General features: G+C 36.6%; 1 long non-coding RNA gene across 1 annotated transcript; it reads right to left on the reverse strand.

Moving 5' to 3' along the window:
• Positions 1–7,229: 7,229 nt before the first annotated feature.
• Positions 7,230–11,213, reverse strand: LOC124895898. Its single transcript, XR_007052063.1, has 2 exons — positions 8,500–11,213; positions 7,230–7,641 (listed from the first exon to the last, which is right to left on the reverse strand). It is a non-coding gene; the product is annotated as an uncharacterized LOC124895898 (long non-coding RNA).
• Positions 11,214–15,584: the final 4,371 nt, after the last annotated feature.

Consider the following 15,584-nt stretch of genomic DNA (forward strand, 5'->3'; position numbering starts at 1 on the left):
GTGTTAGATTGTTGTTTTGTTAGAAAACTTGAGTCTAAGGTCCAATTTGAGCTTTGTTTAGTGTTGTTGAAGGGTTGGATGGTTTGGAATGTTGTTTTTGTTCATAAGTGTTTTGTTGTTGTTCATATTGTTCTTGAGATGAATGTTGGGCAGAAGGTTTGTTTGATTTGAAAAAAAAAAGAAGAGAAAGGTAAGGTCTTGTGTTTGTCTTGGGATTAGTTTCAAGAAAATACCAAAGAGGCAAATAGACAAAGGGCCTCCCAAAAAGCTTACTTACCAAAAGGGTGTCAAATCTTTTTCAAAAAGAACCAAAAGGGGAAAGGGACAAACCAAAGCCAAAAAGGTGTTTTGTCATTTTGGTGCAAGTTGGTGAAAAGCTTATTGACACCTTGACCTTTGGAAAAAGAGTTCCAAGTCTTGCCTTTTTCACTCCAAAAACCAAAAAAGCCTTTCCAAACAATCAAGATTGAGTCATTCAAGTGGGACAACATCAAACTTAAACAAAAACAACAACACAAAATGGCCAAAATAAAAAATTGTGGGCCACATCAACTACAAACTCAATTCATAAGACCTTTCAATTTTCATTGTCTATGCTAGTTTTCTTTTTATTGACTCCTACACAAGTTGGCAGCTAAGTAATAACCTACTAAGTTGTGAACCAGTTTTTGAGTACGTCTTCGCGTATCATTCTTTGTGGTGCTTTTCTCGTTTACAATTTGTAGTTGTTCTTGGTTCAAGTTCGTACAAAACTTCCTTGAGTCTTCAAAACCAAAATCCATTCTGACTCAAGAGTAGACTCATTTCTAAGCACTCAAGGATTGATAGCCGGCTTACAACACTTGAAGAACCAAGTAAGGAAGCCGAGTGTGAAGAATGTGTGAGCGTATTTTGAACTAATGTTTGCTTTTTATAGGTACAATTGCAAATGGAACCTAACAATTCCAATGCTCCAAACGTGGAAAATAATGTTATGAATGTCCTCTTAGCTAGTCTAGAAACTTTGTCTCGAGGCGTGGCTAGGATGAAGGCAAATATTGAGAAATTAGGTTCGGATATAGCCTCAACGAGTGAGAGGTTGGAGAGGGTGGAAAGCCAAAGGAGTTATCAACCTCATACCCCTCAAAGCACCTCACCTACTATTACTCCCGAGACCTTGCACCAAAGATTGTATCCACCAAGTGCTACAAACCAAGTCAATATTTACTACCAAATTCGAGAACAAGATAGACCTAGCCGTTCTTCACTCCACCAAGTTCCACAAAAAGGACTTAGAACCAAAATTCCATCTCTAAACCCAAATCCTCCACTCTAAAATCCACAAATTCAAAGACCCTACACTCCACTAAATCCAATGTCTCCTTCCCAGGCTACACTAACCCAGAAACACCCCATCCAAGTAGAAAAAAAGAGAGAGTTGGGATCCAAGAAGAATGAATCCAAGCCTCAAGATGGAGAGAAATATAGTGGTGAGATACAAGAAGAATATGAATAAAAGAGGGTAAGGAAAAGGGAAACCGTGGGCAGTGAAGTAGGAAAGAGAAAGAAAAATGTACTTGTGGGAATTGCCCACAAAGGATCTTTGATACTCACTAACCCATATGCTAGAATTTGCCTAGCATTGATCCTTCTAATGTACAGGTTCAAGTTCATATGCTATCAAATAAGGATAAAAAAGGGGATCCACACGATAACATGGGAAATGAGCTAGTGACACCCTTGGCCGAGAGCTTCAAACAAGTGTACTGTCGTGGCATACACCGAGGTATAATTGCTACACTCTACACTACCTTAGTCTTGAAATGTTGTGATAAGGATATTAGAATCCAATGTGAAGTAGCTTTAGGTTTACATAGTGTAGAAAGGCATGAATCTTTCCTTGGTAGTTCTCTTGTTGCATATGTTGATCAATTTGCTCTTAAGGATAGTTCACTACTTGATCATGTGAGTGATGTGATTCAAAATCCTCAAGTTAGTGTTCATTCTTGTAATATTCACCATGATATTGGACATATTCCTTTGAGCTTGTGTGATACAAACCGTGCTACTAGTTTTGCTCAAGGTAATCATATGCTTGGAAAACTTTTGAATAAAGGTGTGCTTTCTCTTAAGAGAAGACTTCTAGGACACAAATCTTTAGTCTTGGATGATAGCCTAGTAAAATTATTGGTTAATCTTGACTTATACCTTTGGTTACACCATCCTTTTGATCTAGGAACACTAGTGGGTTGGAAAAGGGGTTGCCTCGGCTTATGCTTATCTTTCCTTGATGATTATTTTATCCCGATCCTTTGTAATTTTCAAACTACATATTTCATGGTAAAAATAAAGAATTACTGGTTGAATTTTAAAAGTGTACCCCCTTGGTAAGATGTTTTCACACTTGATTCTTTTCTATACTACCTCTTTACCTATGATGATAACCATGTTAATTTCAAATTTTTATTGTGTAGTGGTAGGAAGTTTGGTGGATGGTTTTCTTGTTTGCATGATGGTGATATGTGGTTGAGGTGGATCTTAAGATCAATAGCGTCACTATATTTGATGAGGTCCTTTGTAGAGGTAATGAAATAAATGTATCTTATGGTTCCTGAGATAAAGGTAGTTTTACCTTTTGGATATAGTAAAGCCATTAAGACCATTGTAGTTTCCTTATCTCTTGATATTTACCGAATCCACTTTCTTTGTGCCATTCATGCTAAGCTTTTCATGTCACACACAAAGGACCTGTGGGTATATTCCAAATGTGAACAACCTTGGCTTGATAACATATGTGATAGATTTAGATTGCACTCCTCTTTCCTTGATGTTTATCTTAGCCATGTACTTTGTGATGCTTGTGGTACGTATTTCATGATCATAATAAAGGATTGTTGGTTGTATTACAAAAGTGTACCCCCTTGGCATGTCTATATAATTTGTGGTACTAATGCTAACCCTCCTATCATGAGAATTGTGTGTTTGTTTTCCTCTCTTTGATTTTTCAAGGTACGAATTTGAGGACAAATTCCTTTCAAAATGGGAAGGATGATACAAGCATGAGGAGCACAAGGATTACAAGTTTTTGTTAAAGGTCCAAGTTTCGAATTTGCAAAGTGAATTGAAGACCTTTCTCAAAGCCTTATCCAAGCTCGGAAACTACAAAGACTACAAGCGCGTTTATGAAAATGGACGCATTTGAGCTTGTTGTAAACGCGCTCAAGGGAGTGTACGCCTTGACATGTGAGGGATGGCCTTAAGTGCTAAAAAATACACCCACATCTTCCCCAAATACATTCCACACCCGCCACCCTCATTAAGGACAAAAGAGTCCTTCTGCAACACCTTTTGTAATAGACTATTTAAACATTTTCCTTAGTCTTGTTCCTTAGTTAGTCATTTTCTTGAAAACACTTGTAATATTGAACATCATTTTCCTCTCAAGAAGAGAGTAGACCACTAAACATTTAACATCACAAGTGAAAGGTTCCACTTATGTTGTGAAACGGCTAGAAACGAGAGTGCTTGAGTGAACCGAGCTCCTCTTGTGTTCCATAAGAGCGTGGTGCTTGTTAACTTATTTTGTAGAGGTTTTAAAGTATTAATATACTCTTTAGTTGCTGCATTATGAGTTCTCCTTATGTCAAGTTACTTATCTTCTTTATCATTTAAGTTTGTGTTTGTTGTTTTCGTTTAATGTCTTATGTATGAACTATTTGTGTGATTGCGGACTGTTTTCGTGCTCTTTTAGATACCGTTTGGTATCAAATATTATTAATTTTTTGTACATAATTGACTTATAATATTTAATTAACGGTGATATAGTAAAATTACGAATTTAATATTATTAGTTTTTTTAATACATAATTGACTTATAATAATTAATTAGAGGTGAATAGTAAAATCACGGTTAAAGTAGCTAAAGAAGACATGTCGTAAATGTTTATTTTACTTTTTTAATTAAGTGTTATTATTTTTTTAATATAAAAATAATTTATAATAATTAATTAGGGGTGATATAGTAAAATCACGGAGCAAGTAGCCTGCTGAAGCAGGCATGTCGAAACCTTCTCTTCTATATAATAGACTAGGGAGCGGGCCCGTGTTAGCATGGGCCCAACATCGATCATGTTCAAAGTATTTTAAAATTGAAAAGTAAATATTTGAAATTTGATACCACTCATATGCTAAATTATAAGAATTTATCATAAGTTGAGAGACATTTTAAGTTGTTAAATATTGTAATTTATAATACTTTCTTATGTAATTTTCAAATGATATACATTACTTCACTTGTCCAAACTTTTGTGGCATTGATAGTCAATTATATTTTTAAAAATAATTTAAGTTTTTAATTATTGTGAGTTATAATATCTTTTCTTCTATTAAATTTAAGTGACACAGATATAATTTCAAGAGTCAACCAAATATTTATTTTTATAAAAATTTTAAAGTTGATAATTATTGTGATTTATAGTATTTTTTACTTATTTTTCCAAAATATATAACAAATTAATTTTTGTTAGATATTTTAAGCTGTTAACTGTTGTAATTTATAATATTTTTTACGTAATTTTCAAATAATATATGTTAATCTCCTTCTCCAAACTTTTGTGGCATTAATACACAAATATATTTTAAAAATAATTTTAAGTTATTAATTATTGTGATTTATAATATTTTTTTTTTCATTCCAATTTAAGTATCGTTGAAATAATTTTGAGAGTCAATCAAATATTTATATCTATTATAATTTATATCTATACGATGAGATGCAACATGTCTACTTGGTATTCTATTTTTCTACTTTAGAGATGCTATGTGTCTTCTTCAAAACTGGTACAAGACAAATAATAGACAATACTTATGGTAGAATAGTCAATGATCAAATACCCTTATTTTACATTTAATCACTTGTACAATTTATATTGCATTTGGTATAATGTTTATGATGCAGCGATAACCTTATTGGGTGTATAATAACCAAATCGCCCTTAAGTTTTCTTGAAATGACAAAAAATAACCATGTCAAGACCTTTACTTTTATATTATAGAAATAATTTGACGAATATCAAATTTTTTATATGTTGTTAATTATTGAAATTTATAATACTTTTACGTCATTTTCAAACAATATATGTTACTTACTCTATCCCAATTTATGCGACACTGATAGAATTTTTAAAGTCAACACAATTTTTTATATATCCTTCAAATATTTTAAGCATAATACGTTGTACATTTTTTGTCCCAATTTATGTGAGACAAATAAAATTTCAAAAGCCAACAAAAATGTGATATCGTAAATTGTTAGTTATTGTGGTATGCTATTTCTTTGTCTCAATTTATTTGGTATAAATATAATTTTGGAAGTTAAAAATATTTGTATATATTTCTTAGATATTTTAAATTATTAATCATTATAATTTATAAGTCATTTACGTAATTTTTAAATATATTTTATATTAAAAAATTTAAAATAAAAAATTAAATTAAATTTACATAACATAAAATATAAAATCGTACATGAAGTATGAAACTAAACTAAAAAAGAAAATAAAATGAATAGCCAATATTTAAATATAGGGTCCACAAAGTAACAAATAAATGGGAACTCAAAAAGGAAAAGATAATGGAAAAAGCAGGTGGGACCTACACCTATAGAAGACTAATGAGTGGAATAAATCAATTCTAGGCTGGCTTTATTGTCCAGTAAAGAAAATGTGTATTGACAAAACAGTGAAATTCAACACATCAAAGCACCAAAAATTGCAAAATGCCAAAATACCCTTATTATGAAATCACAATGACATGTAGCACCATGTTGAAACCAGTGCTTATATAATGTAGTAAAGTAAAGTAAAATATTGTGTCTATAAGACTAAGGATATGTGAAAACAAGATACCGTTTGTAATTGGATTTGAGATGGAACACTGAATGTTTTGTTCGATTTATACAAGCCATGAGGCTACTATTTTAATGGCTTAATCAAATTATTAACCTCTTAGAGCACGTTTAAGGACTGATTAATTTTGTTAATAGTATTAGAACGTGGGCAACCTTTGGTCCAACTCAGTAAGCTCTTGTAAATTAATTTTGTTAATACAATCTATCCCTTTAAAATTTTTGTAGTTATCTGACCGGGTATTAAATATTAGGTATTGCCTCGCATTGAAATCACTCGCTACATTATTTTAAAGACTACTATGTCTATATACATAGAAATTCTATCAGTATCAGCAAACAACTTACCCCTACAGCCCATCCTCCTCCAATTTTTACTTAAAATCAAAATTAAAAATCAGAGTCGTAAAATAAAATTTGACCCACACCTATGCCAATTAATGGGTCATACTTTTATTTAACGGCCCGGGTCAAATTTTATTTTAATGGATTTGATTTTAATTTTAATTTTAAGTAAGATTGATTTATTTAGATCTCGTAACATGAACATCTAAAAGAAACCACGTGGCAAAAATAGTTTTGTAAAGCTACCATTAAAAAAATAATGGCATGAATAAATAGAAAATTTCATCTATGATCACTTAGTTTTGGATCGATTACACAAAAGTTACCTTTTTTCATTAGACTTAAGTCATTTATTCTGCTCCGACCATCACAAAAGTTTATTTGGCCGAATTTGATAATAATCTCGCCTAGAAATGATGTGAGGCCTTAACTAATGTATTTATTTAATTTAATGAAGTAAATATACTAAACTAACAATATGTACATAATTAAATAACAATTTAATTGTATACAATACATTAAATTTTATATGTCACAAATTAATATATATATATATATATATATGTGTGTGTGGTGGTGGTGGTGGTGGGGGCTCTGTTGATGTAGTATGTCTCAATTATGAGAAAATGAAATTATCTATTTTCTCAATGTTTTAAATTTCTTTGCATTTTAAAATTAACAAAAATTTTAAATAAATACTAAAAAGAGAAGGATGTAACGTCCTATGAATTTAAACTCAAAGGTCGTCCTTTTAAACATTAATGGAAAATGCATGCAGTTTTTCCTCACTCTTTGGCTTCTCTTTTGTTTATTCTTTTATATACCATATTTACTTAATAACTAGGTAATCTAATTGCCCACAATAGTTAAATGAATTAATGATCTTTACTAATCTGAATATTAAAAATTTTTGAAGAGCTAAAAAATATTGTACATATTTTCAATCTTAATTGAACAAAAGTATTTATCATTAGGATTAGATAGGGAACACATAGGGTGATTGAAGCATTTACTATATGTTTTTTTTTTTTTGGTAAACAAGATTAACACTAGTATGTATTAAAACAGTACAAGGAGGTGCCCAAAGGTATTATTACAAACACAGCCGTTAGAAGTACTAGGGTGCCCAAAGGTATTATTACAAACACAGCCGTTAGAAGTATTAGGTGCATGATGAACTACATTACAAACCGGAGGATGACAGGAGAATGGGGAAGTGGGCTGAGACCTATTGACATTAAACCTTTCTCTATCTATGTCTAGTAGTTTACGTACAAAAGGAGGAGCTTCGAACCAAAATGTGATATCACTTCCCGTGATTGATGCGCCAAAATTTACTAAACTATCTACTACTATGTTGAACTCCTTTACATGTGGTAGATAGGCCGGTCATGGAGCTGTTTAGGAGGGACCTGCAACCATCAATTAAATGTGAGTAAACAGGGAGTGGGTCGAATAGGATCTCTATTACCTGTACCTAGTCTACTATAATGCAAAGATAAAAGATATCCATGTCGGTATGCGAGATGGAGCCCTCGGAGTAGTGTAAGAAGCTCTTGCATAACCGTGGATATTTCAGTAGTACATCCTGCAAAGCCTAATAACCAGTCACCCGAGTGGGTCCTGAGAACCCCCCCGATACCCGCCAGAGTAGACATAGTGGGAGCAAAAGCGTCAGTATGGAGGAAGATAGTATTAAGATCGATAGTGGGTAATGTTCGAATCACAGAATGTCTGTTAGGCAGGCGTGTTGAGATGGTAATCTGCTGCGCTTGGTAAACTCCACGGCTAAGCATAAGAACTACATCCAGTGAAGGTTGGATTTTGGTGTTTTCGAATGTGTTTTTATTTTGAGTTAACCAGAGATGCCAGAGTAAAAAGGTGAAGAAGATTGTCGGTGGTATGGTTAACACAGGAGAAGGTAAATGACGCCTATGAAGTAAACGGTAGAGCCAAGTAGATGGTGCAGAAGAGGTAGAACCTAGCAGCGATGGAATTTGATGAAAAAGATGAAGTTGGTGCCAAGGAGGTTTGGCAGCAGAACAGTGGAAAAAACTATGGTCAATGGATTCAGGTACTAAGTGGCTGAAGGTGAAAAGGGAGGATTGGAGGATTCTGATGTGATGAAGGTATGTAGATGTTGGTAGGCGTTGATGAATGATCAGCTAAAGAAAAGTGCGGAGTTTAGGGGGAAGCTTAAGTTTCCAGATCCAGGTATAAAATTCTGGGGTGGAGGGAGTTTGTATAAAAGCATGATAACAGGATCTAACCGTGACCCCTCGCTCGACAACAAGAGTCGGTTCTGAATTCGTTGTTACTGGAAGGGACATGATCTACCTGTAGAAGTGAGGCCCCAAATGATCCGATCATAGCCCTTATCACTGTTGGGATCCTGGGAGATGTAATGAGTGATAATTAGGTGCAGAATCTGGGGTGGTAAATCAAAGGAAAGAGATGTGTGGTTGTGAAGGCAAGAGTCGACTGTCTCCTGGTCGTCGTCAGTGGGCCTAAAAGGCCCTGAAATAAAAGAGCGGAGGTGGATTTTTGGCCCGATCCAAGGGTCAGTCCAAAATTTGACATTGGTTCCAGTGCGGATATGCCAAACAAGACCCAGCTGGCAGATATTCCATCCTTTAAGGAGAGATTTCCAACTTATAGAAGGGGTAGTTGGTCTTAGGGAACCCGATGAGGCATAGTAGAGAGAAAGTAAGAGAGATGACCAGAGAGATTGTGGGTTCTGGAATAGTCTCCAAGAAGTAGCAACGAGAAGGGAATCGTTTTTAGGCCGTAGGCGTTGGATTCCCAAGCCTCCCTTGGCTTTGACTTGGGTAACTTGGTCCTATTTTAGAAGGTGAAATCGTTTTATTTGTTGGGTAGAGTCCCCATAAGAAGTGACGCTCACAACGTTCCAGGGTGTTAATTATGCTAACAGAAATATTATGGAATTGCATCACATGATTCGGTATTGTATTCAAGGTGGTGCGGATAAGAGTGAGTCATCCTGCCAGGGTCAGGTGTTTAGCTTTCCAACCGCTAGGCACAGCCGAACGGAGTCCACAAGGAACTAGAAATCGCTAATTTTAACACGACCCTGTGCAATAGGAAATCTGAGATATTTTCCAAAGTGGCTGCCTTCGCGGATGTTGAAGGAATTTAAGACAAGGGCTTTATCGGTCGGTGAGGCTGATGCGGAGAAAAAAAATTTGAGATTTGAGATAATCTATGGATTGGCTTGAAACTGAAAAGAAAAGATTGAGGTGATCACAGATAGTTTGACAGCTGGAAAGGATGATGTTACTAGTAAGAATAATATCATCAGCGAAGAAAAGATGGGATGGGGGGAGAGCGAGGTGCAAGTTTGATTAGATTCCAGAGCTCCCGACTTACATCGAGATGTATACTACGGGAGATCATTTCCATACAGAGGATAAAAAGATAAGAAGACAGAGGGTCAACTTGTCTAATACCTCTCGAAGGTGTGAAGATTTCCAATTTGGAGCCATTGAGGAAAATACCAATTTGGGTCGTAGTGACACACGACATAATAAGCCAGATGAGTCTATCTGGTAAGTGAAAGAAGTGTAAGGTCTGATGAATAAATCCCCATTCAAGTTTGTCAAAAGCTTTTTCCAGATCTATTTTGAGGATCATGCTGGAGCATCTGGATCGAGATTTAAGGAAGCAATGGAGAATTTCTTGCACGATTATGGCATTGTCAGATGCTCGACGATTGGGTAGAAAAGCTGATTGAGATTGGTCGATGAGCTGAGTGGGAGAGGTTTAATGCGATTAACTATACACTTGGTCACAAGTTTATAAATCATCTTACACAAACCCATAGGTCGGAAATGGGATGGAGAGGAATGACTTTGACTTTAGGGGATAAGGCATAGATAAGTGTCATTAATTTCTTGAGGGATGGACCCATTAGCAAAGCATGAGCCGCAGAAATTATTGATAGAACTCTTAGTGATGTGCCAGAGTGGGCCTTCCAGTCGAAGACTATCCGATTCAGAGACGAAGTTATAAGCTGCTGTGGGATAGGAGTTAGTGGTTTTGACTTGGCCAGTGGTACAAAGATTGGTGAAGTAGGATGAAATAATGGTTCAATATGGTGAGGGTCAGTTGTCCACTCACCACTATCGATCTGGAGGCTAGTGATGCGGTTATGACGACTTCATTTGATAGTGGAAAGGTGAAAGAAATGGGTATTTGCGTCTCCCTCCCGAAACCATTGAATCCTAGATTTTAAATGCCAGAATTCTTCTTCCATGCGAAGCACATGATTATACTCAGCTATAAGGTCAATTTCAAGGTTTTGCAGAAAAGAGCTGGTTGGATAGTGCATGAAAGATTGAAGTCGCGTTAGGCGAGCTAGGAGAAGTTTCTTTAGACAAAAAATATTCTCGAAAGTAACCTTATTCCAAACTACTAAGGTAGTTGTAAAGTCGGAGAGAGCACGTTCGATCAGTACATCATTGTTCCAGGATCACTGGATTAGTGCCACAAAATTAGGGCGAGTCAACCATAGTATTTTGAAACAAAAAATAGAGTTACGGAATGAATATGGTTTGTTGTCGAGAGAGAGATTTAGAGAGCAATGGTCGAAGAAGGTACGTGGGAGACGATGCACTGTGGCTTCAGGGAAAAGTGTAGGCCAATCAGAATTTGCCACGAGCCGGTCAAGTCGTTATAGGATCAACGAATGTCTGTTATGTTTGTTGGTCCAAGTAAAACGACTACCACGAAAACCAAGGTCAATGAGGTTGCACGTGTTGAAGCAGTGAAGCATGCGGGAAGCATGAGTGTTATTAATAGGTCGGCCACTAAACTTTTCAGAAGAATGGGAGATGTCATTAAAATCTCCACCGACCAACCAAGGGCCCACCCAAGTATCAGAAATTTTGACAAGATTATCCCATAGAATTTGACAAGAAGTAGAGTTTTTTGCATAGATGGCCGAAAACATAAAACAAGAAGTAGAAGGAGATACCTGAACGACGCAGTGGACCTCCTGATTAGTGACAGTGATTTCAGTAATAGTGATCGAAGAGCCAATCCAAAGGAGTACTATACCGCAAGAAAGACCCTCAGCAGAGGCCTCAATGAAGGCATTAAAACCAAAGTCCGAACAGAGGTTACTATGGCCAGTAATGTGAGTTTCGATAAGCACTACAATGGTAGTCCTGTAGTAGTTGAGCATGTTACAAAAGTTGCGGCAAAAATTTGAAGATTGAGCCCCGCGACAGATCCAGATGACAAAATTTATAGACTTACTAGAATTAGAAGGGGAGTCAGATATATCCAGTCCCCTCGGCTTTGGCGCTCGAGCTAGCGTCGGAGTGACTGAGACTACAAACTTTCCCGCTTGCGGGTTGGAAGTAGGGTGCAGGTCGATGCAGCATTCTGTCAGTTCGGGTGGTATGTTGAGAAGAAGTTTTTTTTTCGAATTCCTCTTTGAGCACGGAGATGTGACATTTGCCCAGCCAGATTGGGATTGTCCTCGTCTCTCTCATTTGTGCCATGACCATGGATATTTCTTGTGGAGTAAGGAGTTATTGGTCTTATGGTGATAGAGATATTGGAGAAAGAAGTTGAGGTTCCGGACTCAGGAATGTTGGTGGTGACAGGGGTGAGTTCGGGGACGGCGTAGGAGTTGGTGGAGGAGTCGACGGAGGATAGTGAAGGTTTTATTCCGAGTGTATCTATGGGATCGGGGATAGATATGGAAGATAGAACAGGAGGTCCGTAATATAGAGCTGGACATCGGGGAGGGCATCGGGGAATACGGGTCTATCCAGTGAGGGGGATAAGTGATGGGAATCGGGAGCGAGCCCATTTGGACATGAGCGGGTGCCAGTGCCATTTGGTATTGAGCGTAAAGGTTCATGGCAGCACGAAACCCTTCCGTCGTAATTTTAGCAATGTCTAATGGATTCTGGATATAGATCACTACTTCCTCATTGTTTATGGTCATTGTGAATATCAGGGAGTGTTTCTGGAGACTCATCTCCAACCATGACTGAGGAGTCATGTTATTCGCAAGAGATTGGGTCTGTATACAGGTCTCTCATCGATAGTCTGAAGAGGAGATGAAAGTAGTACATATACCTACTATTTATATATATAAAAAAAATTTATCATGTAAAAATAGTATAATTTTTCAACGAGGGGATTCGGATGAACCCTGCACTCTATGTAGATCTGCCACTGATGGTGCTCATTGGCATGAGGTTACGAAAGAAGATATGGCGTGTCGGAGGAATCGTCGAATCCGACATGGTATACGGGGGAAGATTCGGTTGTATGTATTGTTCTTGCATGGTTATAAGTAAAAGTAGTATTATGGTTATGGGAAGTAGTATTTTGTCGATAGAGGAAAGAGGTAGATAAAGAAGTGGGGCATGGAAGGGGTGACGTAGAACAGGTCATGTGAGCTAAGTCGTTATTGGCTGAAGGCAGAGGCTCAATAGTAAGAGGATCTTCACGTGTACTAGGTAATTTCTTGTTGACAAAGGATTATATAAAGGTCGGGTCAATGTATAGGATATCATGATTGCTTGTAGGTTGACAATGTGGAGTACATGCAGTAGAATTTGAAATTTGGGAGTTTGGGTGGGTGGTATTAATATGACAAGTGTCTATCGTTAAAATTTTGTCGGATGTAGAAAGTTGAAGAGAATTCCTGTTAATTAAAGTAAAAGGTAATCGATTAATAGTTTTTGGGCTGGTTGATGCAGTAATATGATGGGCTGCCTGAGGAGGGTAATGAATTTGGTGGGCTGGAACCGGATCACGGCCCAAAGTGGGAGCATCAAGGTCCATAAAATTGACTGGTAATTTTATTTTTACAGTCGGCAAAGGCAAAGACTGTTGGTACGTAGGAATGGCGGTGGTCAAGGTGTAGTTGCGACCTGAACGGGAGTGAGATTGGGGGAGCATACCTGGAGTATCGGGCTTACCTGGCAGCACAGCTGGCGTGTATGGACTCACGCGCAGATGGCTCATAGCTGGCTGAGATCCGCTGTCGGGACTAGCGGTGGCTGGCTGTTGGTGTCGATTTGTTGCAGGTCGTCGATGATGAAACGTGACAGTATGCCACTCATCTTGATCCGTCGATAGTGGCGCTTAGGGTTGCACTGGATGTGTGATCGGAGCCGCGTCGAGACACTGTTGTGTCAATTTTGGTGTTGCGTCCTCGACAAGAGTAACAACAAAGGCTGGTGTGGTCATGTAGGGCTATGCTTGCCTTTTGTGGCCGATGCAGCCACGGGAGTGGCATAGTAATGGGACCCCTTCATAAAAGATCAGTTGGCGATGGTTTTCGATGTAAACATGTGATAATAGGGGCTTTTCTAACGTACTTCGACGTAAATTCGATCATATCGGCCCCTTGTTTGGGTGTAAGTACAGGTATCCACGCTGAGAAGTTTACCGACTTTTCGTATCACGCGTTGAAGAATTTCAGAGTCATCAAAATTCGTTGGGAGTTTTGGTAATCGTAGCCATATGGCTGTGTACGTGAGTGTTGCTGTGGACGCGCAGCATTTAGGCTCCCATCTTCGAACAGAGAGGAAGTGGTTGAATATGAACCAAGGTCCGCCATGAAGTGCAAGGTTCATAGTTGTTGTATTGGTGAATTTAATTAAAGAGAAATTGTTACCCAAGTCGATAAGCGAAAAAAGCTCGGGTGGTTTCCAAAGTTGTTAAGAGTTTGCGGGTGAGTGTTTGATGATTGATGTTGTATCCAAGGACTTTGATAATGACGAATTGCGTGGATAGATGCGTTCTTTATCAGAAGTGAACAGGGGAATGAAATTGTCGGAGGATTGGACAGTCGAAGTTGTTTCATCAGACATGTCATACTGTTGGTCGAAACATTGAGATGTGGAAGATGATGAATTACGTAGTAAGGTATGTGAGTAGGAAGTTTGTGGGTTGTAGGGGACGCAGGGGTCGTCGGTGGAAGTATCAGGGGTTGTCATTCTGTTATCTATTTTTTTCCTTATTCCAATTCTTGTATGACAAGGAAGGAAAAAATTGTAGGAATTGCATTTACTATATGTTGTTAAATATTTTATATACAATTTCAACTGAAAAGGTTATCCCTTAACATTTCTCCGACTATTATAAGGTACTAATAACAATTTAAGAGAAAGGATAAAAATACTAAGTTAGTATTGGGCCATAGATTTTGGCCATTTATCTTCAAATATTTATTTTTTCATGAAATTTAATCAAAGTTTAATTATTTATCAAAATATTTTTAAATTACAAAATCTGGTTCAGGTATGTTTCATGAAGATATATCACTCCACTCGCAGAACTTTAAATTTTTTCAAATAAAATACATGTCCAAACATAATTTTGAATTGCAAAAATCACAACTTTAAAATCTATAATCAAATAAGAGCTTAGTGTTGAGAGAAGGGAAAATTTATTTTTTCATTATTAAACTAGTAACACATAAAATATTTTGTTACTTTTAAATTGCACAAATGACGGAAAAATAGGCGGGAAATGAAGCAAATTCCAAATACATCACAATGGAAAAAAAGAAATCGATACTTTTCTAATCTTCCACTCTGAAATGCTCTGAGCCAAATAAATATTTTATCAGTTAATAATCATTTTATAAGAGAATTGAACTGCTAAGAGGATTGACATTTTAGATAATTAATAAAATGCAAAAAGAGTTAAAGTATAACATAATAAAAAGAAACAAAAATAATGAGATGGAGGTATGTTGGTGAAGTGCTTAAAATTTCAAGCACAAAGAATTGAAATTGATCTTTCTAATCATCTGTGTTGATCATCCTTGGGGAGTAAATCTGTTCAAAGACTGTTGGGAGTTAGTAGCATATATTATGGGATACATTGTATGGTTTTTTGATATGTTATCCACGAGTCCAGAGCCTAAAGGGCAAGTTTTTTAATCAAAAATTTTAAAGGGGCAATATCAAAATTGAAAAATATCAAAACGGGCAAGGTAAACATAGACCTTGTCCATTATTGACTGAAAAATTGTAAGGTAAATCGTGATTTTACCTTACAAGATAAATGGAGTCACTTACCTTATCCTTTGACTGAAAAAAGGGAAGGAGTGTCTGGAAGATGAGACTTTCCGCTGACAAGGGCTTTTGTTGGCTGATTGTAAGTGTTTCACTTGTAAGATGGGATCTCATGTTCACCTTGTAATATAGGATCCCATGTTTTCCTTGTAACAACTTCAAAATTCACGATGCTATATGAAGAATATGAGTGTAGTTTCTTCCATTTGCATCAACTAAAAAATTTTGTCAAAGTTCATAACTTATTCATTTCTTACTCTAAGATAGATGATAATAAAGTAAGA

This window comes from Capsicum annuum, chromosome 2 (genome assembly GCF_002878395.1).
Source record: "Capsicum annuum cultivar UCD-10X-F1 chromosome 2, UCD10Xv1.1, whole genome shotgun sequence".
NCBI lineage: Eukaryota > Viridiplantae > Streptophyta > Magnoliopsida > Solanales > Solanaceae > Capsicum > Capsicum annuum.